The sequence below is a fragment of the Ovis aries genome, chromosome 7, assembly GCF_016772045.2.
Source record: "Ovis aries strain OAR_USU_Benz2616 breed Rambouillet chromosome 7, ARS-UI_Ramb_v3.0, whole genome shotgun sequence".
Lineage (NCBI taxonomy): Eukaryota > Metazoa > Chordata > Mammalia > Artiodactyla > Bovidae > Ovis > Ovis aries.
In genome coordinates, this window is record NC_056060.1 from 64489969 (window position 1) to 64502739 (window position 12771).

Here is a 12771-nt window from a genome sequence, read left to right on the forward strand (position 1 = left end):
AACATTTTTTTTAAGGATTGCTTAAATAAGCAGTACAGAAACCAGATGTCATTTGGTAAGAGTATCTGAATGACCAAAAATTTGCTGTCTGGGTATTTTTTTCCTTTATAAAAACAAGAAAAATTCTTTGGATTTATATCATATTTAGCAGCTGTGAAACAGTGCAAACATCTGTTTGTACCTATGGGGAGCTGACCCGTGGGGTCTTCATCTCTTAATCACCAAGCATCAGGCCAGTCTCACATGAACAGTTTACTGTTTTCTTTGCCATTGCCTCCCGCACTTCAAAGTTTTCTTATGCTCATGTTCTATTGGCAGAATGGAGGAACTAATCCATTCATTATAAGGCCAGATGATTAGAATTTTTTGAGACATGATCACAGCATTCCCTCCACCCGGCCTGTGCCCAGAAACACATGCACATTTGCCTCGAAATTCATTTTGGAGTGTCTACACTTACTCCAAATAATGCAAGATTTATGAGCCTCAAGCAAGATTATAGTAGCACATATACTAGCCTGCACCAGGCCTGCAGTCACCATTTGGGGTCACAGTCTTTAACAAGTCATTTAAAAATCATTTTTTCCCTTTTTTATAAGCATCAAAACATTATATTAGCTTTTATTTGGAGATTTTTCTCTTACATTTTTTAAAAGAGTGATAATAATAACAACAACAGAAAAAAAAAAAAAAAAAGCCTTACCACACTTGCTCACCCAGGGAATATCAGTTTCTAAAGGCCAACATTTTTACTGCACTTTATAAATAGGGAAAGTACGCTGAATTGGAATCGACGTTTGCCAGGTCAAATCAGCTGCTTTATTTATATATTCTTTTTTTATATGTAAAGTCTGCCAAATAAAGCATTCCTATTGAAAAAGAAGTAGGAATCAGCCTCATTTTTATATATTAAAAAATATTAATTAAAGCAGTCTCATTACAACAACTTTCAGTACACAAAAGATGTATTCCATACAACAGTGTTATTTCCGAGGATGACCCATCAAAAAAATGCTCTATTATTAGTAGGGTGATAATAAATTCTCTGTAACTGACTCTTGATCAATGAATGCCTCTGGAGGCTGTGATTCCTGTAACTAACATTCTCTACACTGTGTGCTCTTTGCACTGCACTTTGGAAACAAAAGACGAGGCCATGTTATAGCTTTACTCTCACCATGTGGAAATTATACTTTGTTGATTTCTCTTTTGCAAACATTCCAACTGTCCCCACAGGGTGTGGTGGGAGGAGGATGTACCCAACAACTTAAAGCTGTAGGAATATCCATGAACTTCAAGACAGACACTAAGGTAAAAACCACATGCACAACCCCTCCCTTTATATCCTGCTGGGTTCAAAGCACTTCTGGTAACTCAATGACACACTAAAGAAAGACTAGACCTTGAATTTGTCTCATCTTTATAAGCAGTATGGTCTAATGTACATATTCTGAATCTGGGATCCATAAAACAGACTAATTCCCAAGGTACCAATAGGTATTCCTGGGAAAAGAGGTTCCATGGTCAATTTAATTTGGGAAATACTTGTAGAATGCCCCCCTTTTTGGATAAAGGCAAGGCCTATTAGCAAATTAAAGACTCTGAGAACTACTGCAGTAAAGGCATCTTATGTTGTTATTTGTAAAAACATAAGGGAAAAATGAAGACATAAAAAGGTGAAAGAATAAGAACCATTCTCTCTTAACCAGGATCTGCACAGCTATTCCTCTTCAAGAAAGAGATTACAAATGCTTATGCAGAGAATTATTTTTATATAAAACATTAAAAAATGAATCTTTCTTTGCATATTAAATTATTTTTAAAATGGAAAGCTATATGCTGTGATACCAAAGTAGAAAATGAAATATGAAGAAACTGCTTATAGTTCAGATATTGGAGACCAATTAAAGAATTACAGTAAGAAAAAAGCTTATTATAAGTAGTTGGCTTATGTTAAGTTCTATAAATTAACTTTGAAGCTTTAATTTCCAACAATATCACATACTAGAAATCTGAGATTTTTTTTTTGTTGTTTTAGAAAATGGTGAATAAAATATAGTATACATTTTACCAGGGAAAAAAGTAAAGAAGCTGCAAAGGTTAAAATAAAATAGGAATTTTCTGAGGTTAGCTAGCACTAATAGCTTTTATTCTAAGGATAGCTGCTAAAATCTGACCTTCCATTCTGAAGACGTTGGGGGAGATAATTCCCCACAGGTCTCTCTTGTTTCTACATGTGTTGTGAGGAAGGCACTAGCTGTTCTTTTTTCTAAACTATCTTTTCAAGAATGTTTGTTTACCGAGCATCCTTGAAAGATAGAGATAGGGTCTCCCTGCAGAGCAAAAGAACAAGCATGATTAAATGCCTGTTATAAAAGAACTGGACTCCCTAACCTCCGGGTTCCCGCCTAATAATACAATCCACTGCAGTTTAGATGTCATCTGATACCTCTTCAAGCCATCCTGTGAAAATGGAGGCTTAGGGAACCTATGCAAAATGCTGATATTCTGGTTACTCCTATTGCTATTACATTTTTTCTGTCTTTAATCTGAGAGTCTCAAGTCTTATACCAGAATCTTGGTACAAGATTGAAACTTGATTGCTTGAAAATTGGCTAAAAGCAGGATAAACATCTCAGGCCCTTCACAGTTCTTAAGAAAGGAAGAAAACACATACATAAAGCCCAGGGGGCATTGGTATGGAAAGTGCGAGACTCCAAAGGATTACAGTCTATAGAAAGAAACCCATAGTGTAGAAGAGATATCAAGGAAACTAGATACTAGATGAAGACAGAAAAATCACCCATAAGAAATCATAACCATAAGGACTCCCTCACCTGGGTTTCCAGACCAATTCTACTATTTATGTGGTATGAAAAATGAGTTTCCCAGTGGCTCGTGGTAAAAAATCCACCTGCAATGCAGAAGACATAGGAGACATTTATATTCTTTAAATATAAAGAAATATGAAAATGAGAGCCTAGAGAAGGAAAATGTAAAAGAAAATTCAGAAGAAAATGGAGGATAACATGAAAAAAATCTAATATGCATTTAACTTCCAGAAAGATAACATAGAATGGGGAAGAAACAACTTTTAAAGAAACAATAGCTGAGAATTTCCAAAAACTGTTGAATGTTACCAATTCTAGGGCTCAAAAGGCCCAACAAATCACAAACAAGAAAAATAAAAAGAAATATGCTCCTATACACATAATAGCAATAATCAGTAGAAAAGACCAAAAAATTTCTTCAAATAAGCCAGAGTGAAAAAAAATATTATTTAAAAGTGAATAACAATTAAACCAATAGCTCTTTTTTCTCAATAGCTGCAAAGTCACCAAACAGTGAAATGATTTATCCAGTGTGCTAAAATTACTCTCATCTAGAATTCTATACCCAATAAATTATCTTTTTATAACAACAACAAAAAAAGGCTTTTCTCAGATTTACCAAAAACAAAACCAGATTTGTTACCTTTTGCCATTTGAATTTCACTAAAGAAAATTCTAAATTATCATTACAAGCAGAAAGAAAATGGTGAAAGGTGTGAGACATGACAGAATGTTGAGAAAAGATATTGTTAAATAGGCAGCTGTTTCTAAATCGATGGTTCTTAACCAAGAGCAATCATGCCCACTGCTAGGGCATATTTTTTTATTTGCTTCATTAATTTTAATAAAAGAACAATTATAAGTACATTTTAAATTTCCATTGCCAAAAAACAGAAAAAATTTTCATTGTCCACTATTCCCACTCCACTCTTCATTATTATGGATTTGATATTTGTTCTATCAGTTCTTATTTTATATTTCCACATATATATGTGCATCAATGAATGAAATACAATTTATAGTGCTTTCAAAAATTTTATATAAGAGGAACAGTATTCAATCACTTTGCTACTGGCTTTTGTGTATGATTTTTTGCTTTCATTTTTTTATTTTAAATTTATTTATTTTTTAATAGATGGAAAATTGTTGTACAGAATTGTGTTGGTTTCTGCCAAATATCAACATGAATCAGCCAAAAAATATGGAACGCTTCACAAATTTGCATGTCATCCACGTGCGGAGGCCATGCTAATTTTCTCTGTATTGTTCCAATTTTAGTATATGTGCTGCCGAAACGAGCACCAGCAGGGAATATCTGACAATATTTGAAGACCTTTTTGTCTGAGACAACTAGGGAAGGTAATGATGCTACCGGCATCCAGTGTATAGAGACCAGCATGACACTGAGCGCATGTGTGTGTGCTCAATCATGTCTGACTCTTTGCAACCCTGTGGACTCTAAGCCTGCCAGGTTCCTCTGTTCATGGGATTTCCAGGCAACAATACTGGAACGAGTTGCCATTCCCTTCTCCAGGTGATCTTCCCAACACAGGGATAGAACCTGCATCTCTTGAGACTCCTGCATTAGCAGGCAGATTCTTTACCACTGAGCCACTAGGGATGCTGCTAAACATCCTACAATGTACAGGACAGCTCCTTACAACAAGATTTATCTGGCCCAAAATGTCAAAGGTGCTGAGGTTAAGAATGCTGATCTGAATTACCACTATGTACAGCAGTGCTAATAATTTCATTTGAGTGTTAGAACTAAAATATACTGCAAAAACAGAATATAAATAGGGAGGGTAGTGATTAAAGTATTCTAAGGTCTTTGTATAATTTGTGTGGCAGAAAAGGAAACTGAGTAACTATAGGCTTTGACAAGTTAGGTGACCATACTGAAACATAAAGGGTGACTAGTAAATGTGTACACCTCAGAAGTTAAATTCCCTAACCTAGTAGAAGGAAGATATGGAATGGAAATAAAAACGATACAGAGGAAGCATGAAAAGAGACAGAAAACTAAAAGGCAGGGAAAAAAGTAGGGAATATAACAGGAACAAATACATCAGAAATCATATAACTGTAATTAGACTAAAACTCTCCAGTTCAGAGAAGAAGCTTGTCAGTCTAGATAAAATAAGAATTTCAGCTAAATACTGTTTACAAGACACATGTACAAACATTAGGAGCCAGGAGTGTTTAGAGTTAAAGGATGGAAGAAGATATACAAGATGAACACTTGCATAAAAAGAGATCTCTCTTTTTTTTTTTTTTTTAATTATCACACAGGTTATTCTGTATATTAACATTCTCGTAACGGTTGTGCAAGATATAGATAAGCACAAGTACCAGATTATATAGTAAAACTACATTTAGCTTTTTCTTTTTCATTCTTTTTTTTTTTGCTCTTTATTTTATTTTATTTTTACTTTACAATACTGTATTGGTTTTGCCATACATTGACATGATTTCTTAAGCTATTGATATTAGACAAAGTAGACTTAAGGCAAAAAGCACTAGTGACGATTAAAAGGTAATTGAATAACACTTCAATGTTCAACACAATATCAAATTACCAATGGCATTTTTCACAGAACTAGAAAAAAATCTAAAATTCTGTACTGAGACACAAAAGGCCCTGAATAGTCAACTGGAGGAGTCAGGCTCTCTGACTCCAGACTACACTACAAAGCTACAGTAATCAAAACACTATAGTACTGGCCCAGAAGCAGAAATCAGATCATTGGAACAGGATAGAAACCCCAGAAATAAACCTACACACTTATGGTTAATTAAATTACAACAAAGGAGGTAATACTATACAGTGGAGGAAAGATGGTCTCTTCAATAAATGCTGCTGGGAAAACTGGATAGCTATATGTAAAAATACGAAATTAGAAAATTCTTTAAAACCATACACAAAAATAAACTCAAAATGGATTAAAGACCTAAGTGTAAGGCAAGATACTATAAAACTCATGGAGGAAACACAGGAGAAACACTGACAAAATCTCAGCAATATCTTTACCGAGCTGTCTCCTCTAGTAGAGTGAGTTCACTTTCATTTTTCACTTTCATGTATTGGAGAAGGAAATGGCAACCCACTCCAGTATTCTTGCCTGGAGAATCCCAGGGACAGAGGAGCCTGTTGGGCTGCCGTCCATAGGGTCGCACAGAGTCAGACACGACTGACCCGACTTTGCAGCAGCAGCAGCTCCTATAGTAATGGAAATAAGAATAAAAATAATCAAATATGACCTAATTAAACTCAAAAGCTTTAGCACAACAGAAGAAACCATAGACAAAACAAAAAGACAACCCACAAAATGGAAGAAAATATTTGCAAACAATGCAACCTACAAGGGATTAGTCTCCAAAATGTATAGTTTGTGTGACTCAAAATCAAAAAAAGCAACTTCATCAAAAAATGAACAGAAGAACCAAATAGTCGTTTCTCCAGAGAAGACATACAAATGGCCAAGAGACACATGAAAAGATGCTCAACTTTTTGCTAATTATTAGACTAATGCAAATCAAAACTACAATGAGCTATCACCTCACACCAATCAGAATGACCATCATCAAAAAATCTATAAACAATAAATGCTATGAAGGGTTTGGAGAAGAGGGAACCCTCCTACACTGTTGGTAGGAATGTAAATTGCTCCAGTATGGAGGTTCCTTAAGAATCTAGACTATCACGTGATCCAGCATTCACACTCTCGTGCATATGTCTGGAGAAGAACATGGTTTAAAAGTAAGCACACACCCAAATTTTCACTGCAGCACTAATTACAATAACCAAGTCATGGAAGCAACCTAAATGTTCATTGACAGAGGCATGGATAAAGAAGATGTGGTATATACATACAATGGAATATTACTCAGTCATTAAAAAGAAAGAAATAATGCCATTTGCAGCAATATATATGGACCTGGAGATTATCATAGTAAGTGACGTACGTCTGATAGAGAAAGACAAATATCATTTGACATCCCTTATATGTGGAATCTTTACCAGAAGGAGATATAAATGAACTTATTTATAAAACAGAAACAGACTTAAAGAATGAACTTATGATTCCCAGGGAAGCAGGGTAGAGAGAAGGATAGATTGGGAATTTGGAATTGACGTATACTCACTGCTACATTTATAAAGATAACCAACAAGGACCTACGGTGCAGCACAGGGAGCATTGCTCAATATGCTGAATAAACTAAATGGGAAAAGAATTTGAAAAAGAATAGATATATGTATATGTGTAACTGAATCATTTTGCTGTAGACCTAAAACTAAAATAGTACTATTAATCACTTATGCTCCAATATAATATAAAAATAAAAAAATTAATTCTATTAATAAACTGAATTGTACCTACTAACATAGACTTAAAAATATTTTTAAAACATACCTAAAACTACAAGGAAATTTAATAACTAATTTCTCTCTTACAATTGATAGATGATGGGAAAACTAAATCAGTAAAGATTTGAAACCAGTTTCATAGATTAATGAACCCATTTTTTTCTTTTTAAGGATAATATTGGCTTTCACTTTTTTGGCATACAATTCTTCAGCAAAATGATAACAGAAATGAAGAACTTTATGCCAAAAAATTGAAAACCAGTAAAACTGATAAATTACTAAGAAAACACAAACTACAAAAATCAACCTATGAGGAAATAGAAAAAGAGAATTATAAAAATTGAAGAAATTGAATTACTAAATCAATATCCCCCAAAATGAAAACAACAGGCTTTCTACAGGAAAGCTTTTTCCAACATTCAAAGAATAGATCATTATAAACATAGACACATTCTTTTAAGAGTGACAAACAGGAAAATCTCACCAACTCATTGTATGAGCAATACCTCATTATATTAACTACATTTGCGACATGAAAATAAATAAGGAAAGTATAAAAACAGAGTCTCCCGGGCTAATCTAAGTAACATGCAAAAATATAAAAATTCTAGGCAAAACATTAGCATCAAATATAGCAATGCATAAAAAACAAAAAATGTAAAAAATAAATGCAAAAAAAGAGTAAAAAAAAATCTTAATGACCCAGATAATCACAATGGTGTGATCACTCACCTGGAGTCAGACATCCTGGAGTGCAAAGTGAAGTAGGCCTTAGGAAGCATCACTACGAACAAAGCTAGCGGAGGTGATAGAATTCCAGCTGAGCTATTTCAAAATTCTAAAAGATGATGCTGTGAAAGTGCTGCAACCATTATGCCAGCAACTTTGGAAAACTCAGTAGTGGCCACAGGACTGGAAAAGGTCAGTTTTCATTCCAATCCCAAAGAAAGGCAATGCCAAAGAATGTTCAAATTACCCTACAATTGCACTCATCTCATATGCTAGTAAAGAAATGCTCAAAATTCTCCAAGCTAGGCTTCAGCTGTATGTGAGCCAAGAAATTCCAGATGTTCAAGCTGAATTTAGAAAAGGCAGAGGAACCAGAGATCAAATTGCCAACATCTGTTGGGTCACAGAAAAAGCAAGAGAATTCCAGAAAAACATCTACTTCTGCTTCATTGACTACGCTAAAGCCTGTTATTGTGCGGATCACAACAAACTGTGGAAAAAAGAGATGGGAATGCCAGACCACCTGACCTGCCTCCTGAGAAATCTGTATGCAGGTCAAGAAGCAACAGTTAGAACTAGACATGTAACAATGGACTGGTTCCAAATTGGAAAAGGAGTACATCAAGGCTGTATATTGTCACCCTGCTTATTTAACTTATTGCTGGACTGGATGAAGCACAAGCTGAAATCAAGATTGTCAAGAGAAATATCAATAACCTCAGATATGCAGATGACACCACCCTTATGGCAGAAAGTGAAGAGAAACTAAAAAGCCTCTTGATGAAAGTGAAAGAGGAGAGTGAAAAAGCTGGCTAAAACTCAGCATTCGAAAAACTAAGATCATGGGATCTGGTCTCATCACTTCATGAAAAATAGATGGGGAAATAATGGAAACAGTGAGAGACTTTATCTTTTGGGGCTCCAAAATCACTGCAGATGGTGACTGCAGCCATGAAATTAAAAGATGCTTGCTCCTTGGAAGAAAAGTTATGACCAACCTAGATAGCATATTAAAAAGGAGAGACATTACTTTGCTGACAAAAGTCCATCTAGTCAAAGCTATGGTTTTTCCAGTAGTCATGTATGGATGTGAGAGTTTGACCATAAAGATGGCTGAATGCTGAAGAATTGATGCTTTTGAGCTGTGGTGTTGGAGAAGACTCCTGAGAGTCGCTTGAACTGCAAGGAGATCTAACCAGTCAATCCTAAAGGAAATCAATCCTAATATTCATTGGAAGGACTGATGCTGAAGCTGAAACTCCAATACTCTGGCCACCTGATCCAAAGAACTGACTCATTGGAGAAGACCCTGACGCTGGGAAAGATTGAAGGCAAGACGAGAAGTGGACGACAGAGAATGAGATGATTGGATGGCATCACCGACTTGATGGACATGAGTTTGAACAAGCTCCAGGAGTTTGTGACAGACAAGGAAACCTGGTGTGCTGCAGTCCATGGGTTGCAGGACACGGCTGAACAACTGAACTAAACTGATAAAAAGCAAAATATTTCATAAGTAGGGTTTATTCCAGACATGAAAAGTATGTTCAATATTCAAAAATGTATTAATAGAATTTACCATATAGGTAGCTTAGAAGAGGAAAAACATATGATCCAATCAATAGATGCAAAACTTTATTTGATATAATTTAGCATAGATGGAGAAGGAAATGGTAACTCACTCCAGTACTCTTGCCTGGAAAATCTCATGGATGGAGGAACCTGGTAGGCTGCAGTCCATGGGGTTGCAAAGAGTCAGACTCAACTGAGCGACTTCACTCTCACTTTTCACTCTCCTGCATTGGAGCAGGAACTGGCAGCACTCCAGTATTCTTGCCTGGAGGATCCCAGGGACAGAGGAGCCTGGTGGGCTGCTGTCTATGGGGCTGTACTGGGTCGGACATGACTGAAGCAACTTAGCACAACAGCATAGATTTTCATAATTCAAAAAAAAGGAATAGAATAAAATACCCTTTAACTGATAAAGAACATCTGCAACAAATTACATACTTAATTGTGAATATTAAATCTTTCAAAACCAATGCAAGTATACTCACTCTCACTTCATAAACTCAGTGATTCAGTGGAAAACCTAGACAGTATAACATGACAAGAAAAAGGAATAAAGGAATGGAATTGGAAAGAAATAAAAAGAAAAAAGACCAGTATTATTTGTAGATGACATGATAGTCTACTTGGAAAATCCAAAAATAATCCATGTAACTTATGAAAATTAATTATAAAGTTTAGTAGATTTTCTAGATACGAAATCAACATCAACTGTATTTCCAGACACCAGCAACAAATGGAGAAAAAATGTTATTTTCTAAAATGTGATTTACTATAGCAACAAAAATGATAAATTCTGCATAGGAATAAATCAACCAAATTATATTCAAGAACTTTACGGAGAAAACCATAAAATGTTTTGAAATACATTAAATGAATTCTATGTGAATTAAAAGACATTTTATTTTCATGACATGAAATACCTTCTATCAACAGATCTGCTCTCTCTTCTCCTCCCATGGAAGCACATATCAGCAGATTTCAGTCATAGGCTAGAAGGAGAGAAAGCCGTAGATAAAATGGCTTCCTTTACTTTTTGGGGACAGCAGAAGTTTTGATAGAAGTTCTCATTTCATGGGCCAAGGAACTTAGTGAGGGAAAACATTTTCCCTCTGCTGATAATATTCTGATTGACCCACCTGGAACTTAATTACTTGTTTTTCTTTCTCTCCATCACAGTTAATCTATTTAACCTGGGGCTACTCAAAGTGTGAGTCACAGACCAGAAGCATCAAGAACACCTTAAATCTTGTTAGAAATACAAAATCCTGGACCTACCCCCAGAATCCTAGACTTAGTGGATCAGAATATGCATTTTAATCAGATCCCTGGCATATTAAAGTTTGAGAAGCATTCTCTAGGAAACAGTCAGATCAGGCCAGTCTACTTGGCATGATGCTCCCAATCCTTTCATCAATGAGGCTCCTATACTGTCCAATACAGAAGCCACTAACCAACTGTAGCTATTAAAACATCTGAAACGTGCAGTCAGTATAAAACACACAATAGGGGAGTGCCCTGGCAGTCCAGCGGTCAAGACTCTGTGCTTTCACTGCCATGACCCTGGGCTGAATGCCTGGTTAGGGAACTGAGATTCCGCAAACCACCATATGGCATGGCCAAAAATAAAAAAGGAAATAACACAGACACAAAACAGATTTCAAAAACAACACATAAAAGCAAAATTTAAAGTATATCATCGTTCATGTCAACTATATATTGAAATGATAATATTCTAGAGATACTGGGTTAAATAATGTTATTAAAATTGTTTCTCCTTACTTTTTTTATTACGGCTACCAGAAATTTTTAACTGCCCATGTGACTTGTATCATGGCTTAACATCATACTTTTACTGGCCAGCACTGCTCTAGAGCCTGTCTTCTGCCACCCCAGTCGAAATTTCATGACTCATACACTCATCCCCATGCTAATTAGCATCCCGGCTACAATTTCATGATATTCACTTTGATATAACTAACCATTCTCTAGTCTAAGAATGTGATGCTGGAGAAGACCCTTGAGAGTCCCTTGCACAGTGAGGACAACAAACCAGCTAATCCTAAAGGAAATAAACCCTGAATAGCCATTGGAAGGACTGATGCTGAAGCTGAAGCTCCAATACTTTGGGCACCTGATGCAAAAAGTCGACTCATTTGAAAAGACCCTGATGCTTGGAAAGACTGAGGGCAGGAGGAGAAGGGGATGACAAAGGATAAGATGGTTGGGTGGCATCACTAACTCAAGGGATATGAGTTTGAGCAGACTCCAGCAGATGAAGAAGGATGGGGAAGCCTGGCATGCTGCAGTCCATGAAGTCACAAAGAGCTGGATGCAACTTAGTGACTCAATAACAACAACTAGTCTAAAAGCCTGCATTGTACCTTATTCTTAGTTATTTTCAGCTTTATTAGGGTATAATCAACAAATAAAATTGTAAGATATTTAAAGCATACAATGATGATTTGATACACATATATGTTGCAAAAGGGATCCCCCCAAATTAACACATTCATCACCTCACATATTCACTTTTTTAGTGAGAACATTTAAGGTCTACTCTCTTAGCAAATTTTATTAATTTCAGTTATGTAATACAGTGTTTTCAACTACAGTCACCATGCTATAAATCAGGCATTTTATTTTAGAGTTTTATTTCTAACTCCTAGGGCTATGTCTGAATTTTGAGGATCTCAACAGTTGTGTCCAATAAGGACTTTGATGCCAAAAGACAGATCAAGCTTTATTAAAAAAAAAAAAAAAAAAAAAAAACAAAGAAACACCTGGGCTCCTATAAAGAAATAGTAGAGACATAATCCATAAGCATCTGTGTTTTGAGGTAAATGCTGCCTGCATATTTGTATGCACACATTTGTTTTTAAATGTTTGGCCATCTGATTGTAACCTGAGGAATCTTGGTTAAACATTTCTTTATGCAAAACAAAGAATGTTGAGTAGTTAAATATTTTACCTCTGAGACTAAAATGGGGTTATTCTTTCCTCCCCCTTGAATGTTTAAGGTGGAAAACCAAGTGTAAATATTCAAAAGATTTTGTCATGAAAATCTCATCATCTATGAAAGAATAGTGGTAACTAACACCTTTGAATGCTAAATTAACTCAATAAACATGTACTATGAATCTTCTATTATGTACAAATGAGTCACCATTCTTTGCTGAGTGGGTATGAAGAGATTTCAGGTAATACAGAGGCAATGGAAGGGCAGTCCATCTCTTTTCTTAAGCATCTTACAGCTTAGCTGAGGGAAATGGA

General features: G+C 35.6%; 1 long non-coding RNA gene and 1 other non-coding gene across 3 annotated transcripts in view; both read right to left on the minus strand.

Moving 5' to 3' along the window:
- Nucleotides 1–12771, minus strand: part of LOC121819986 (uncharacterized) — a 50111-nt gene that overhangs the window by 10060 nt on the left and 27280 nt on the right. For both annotated transcript variants that reach the window (XR_006060397.2, XR_009601366.1), the window contains 3 exons: nucleotides 5863–6051; nucleotides 2838–2914; nucleotides 704–869 (listed from right to left, as the gene is read on the minus strand). This is a non-coding gene — a long non-coding RNA (uncharacterized LOC121819986). The remainder of the gene's footprint in view (nucleotides 1–703; nucleotides 870–2837; nucleotides 2915–5862; nucleotides 6052–12771) is intronic.
- On the minus strand, nucleotides 4027–4133 carry LOC114115988 (U6 spliceosomal RNA). The gene has a single exon (XR_003590088.1). It is a non-coding gene; the product is annotated as a U6 spliceosomal RNA (small nuclear RNA).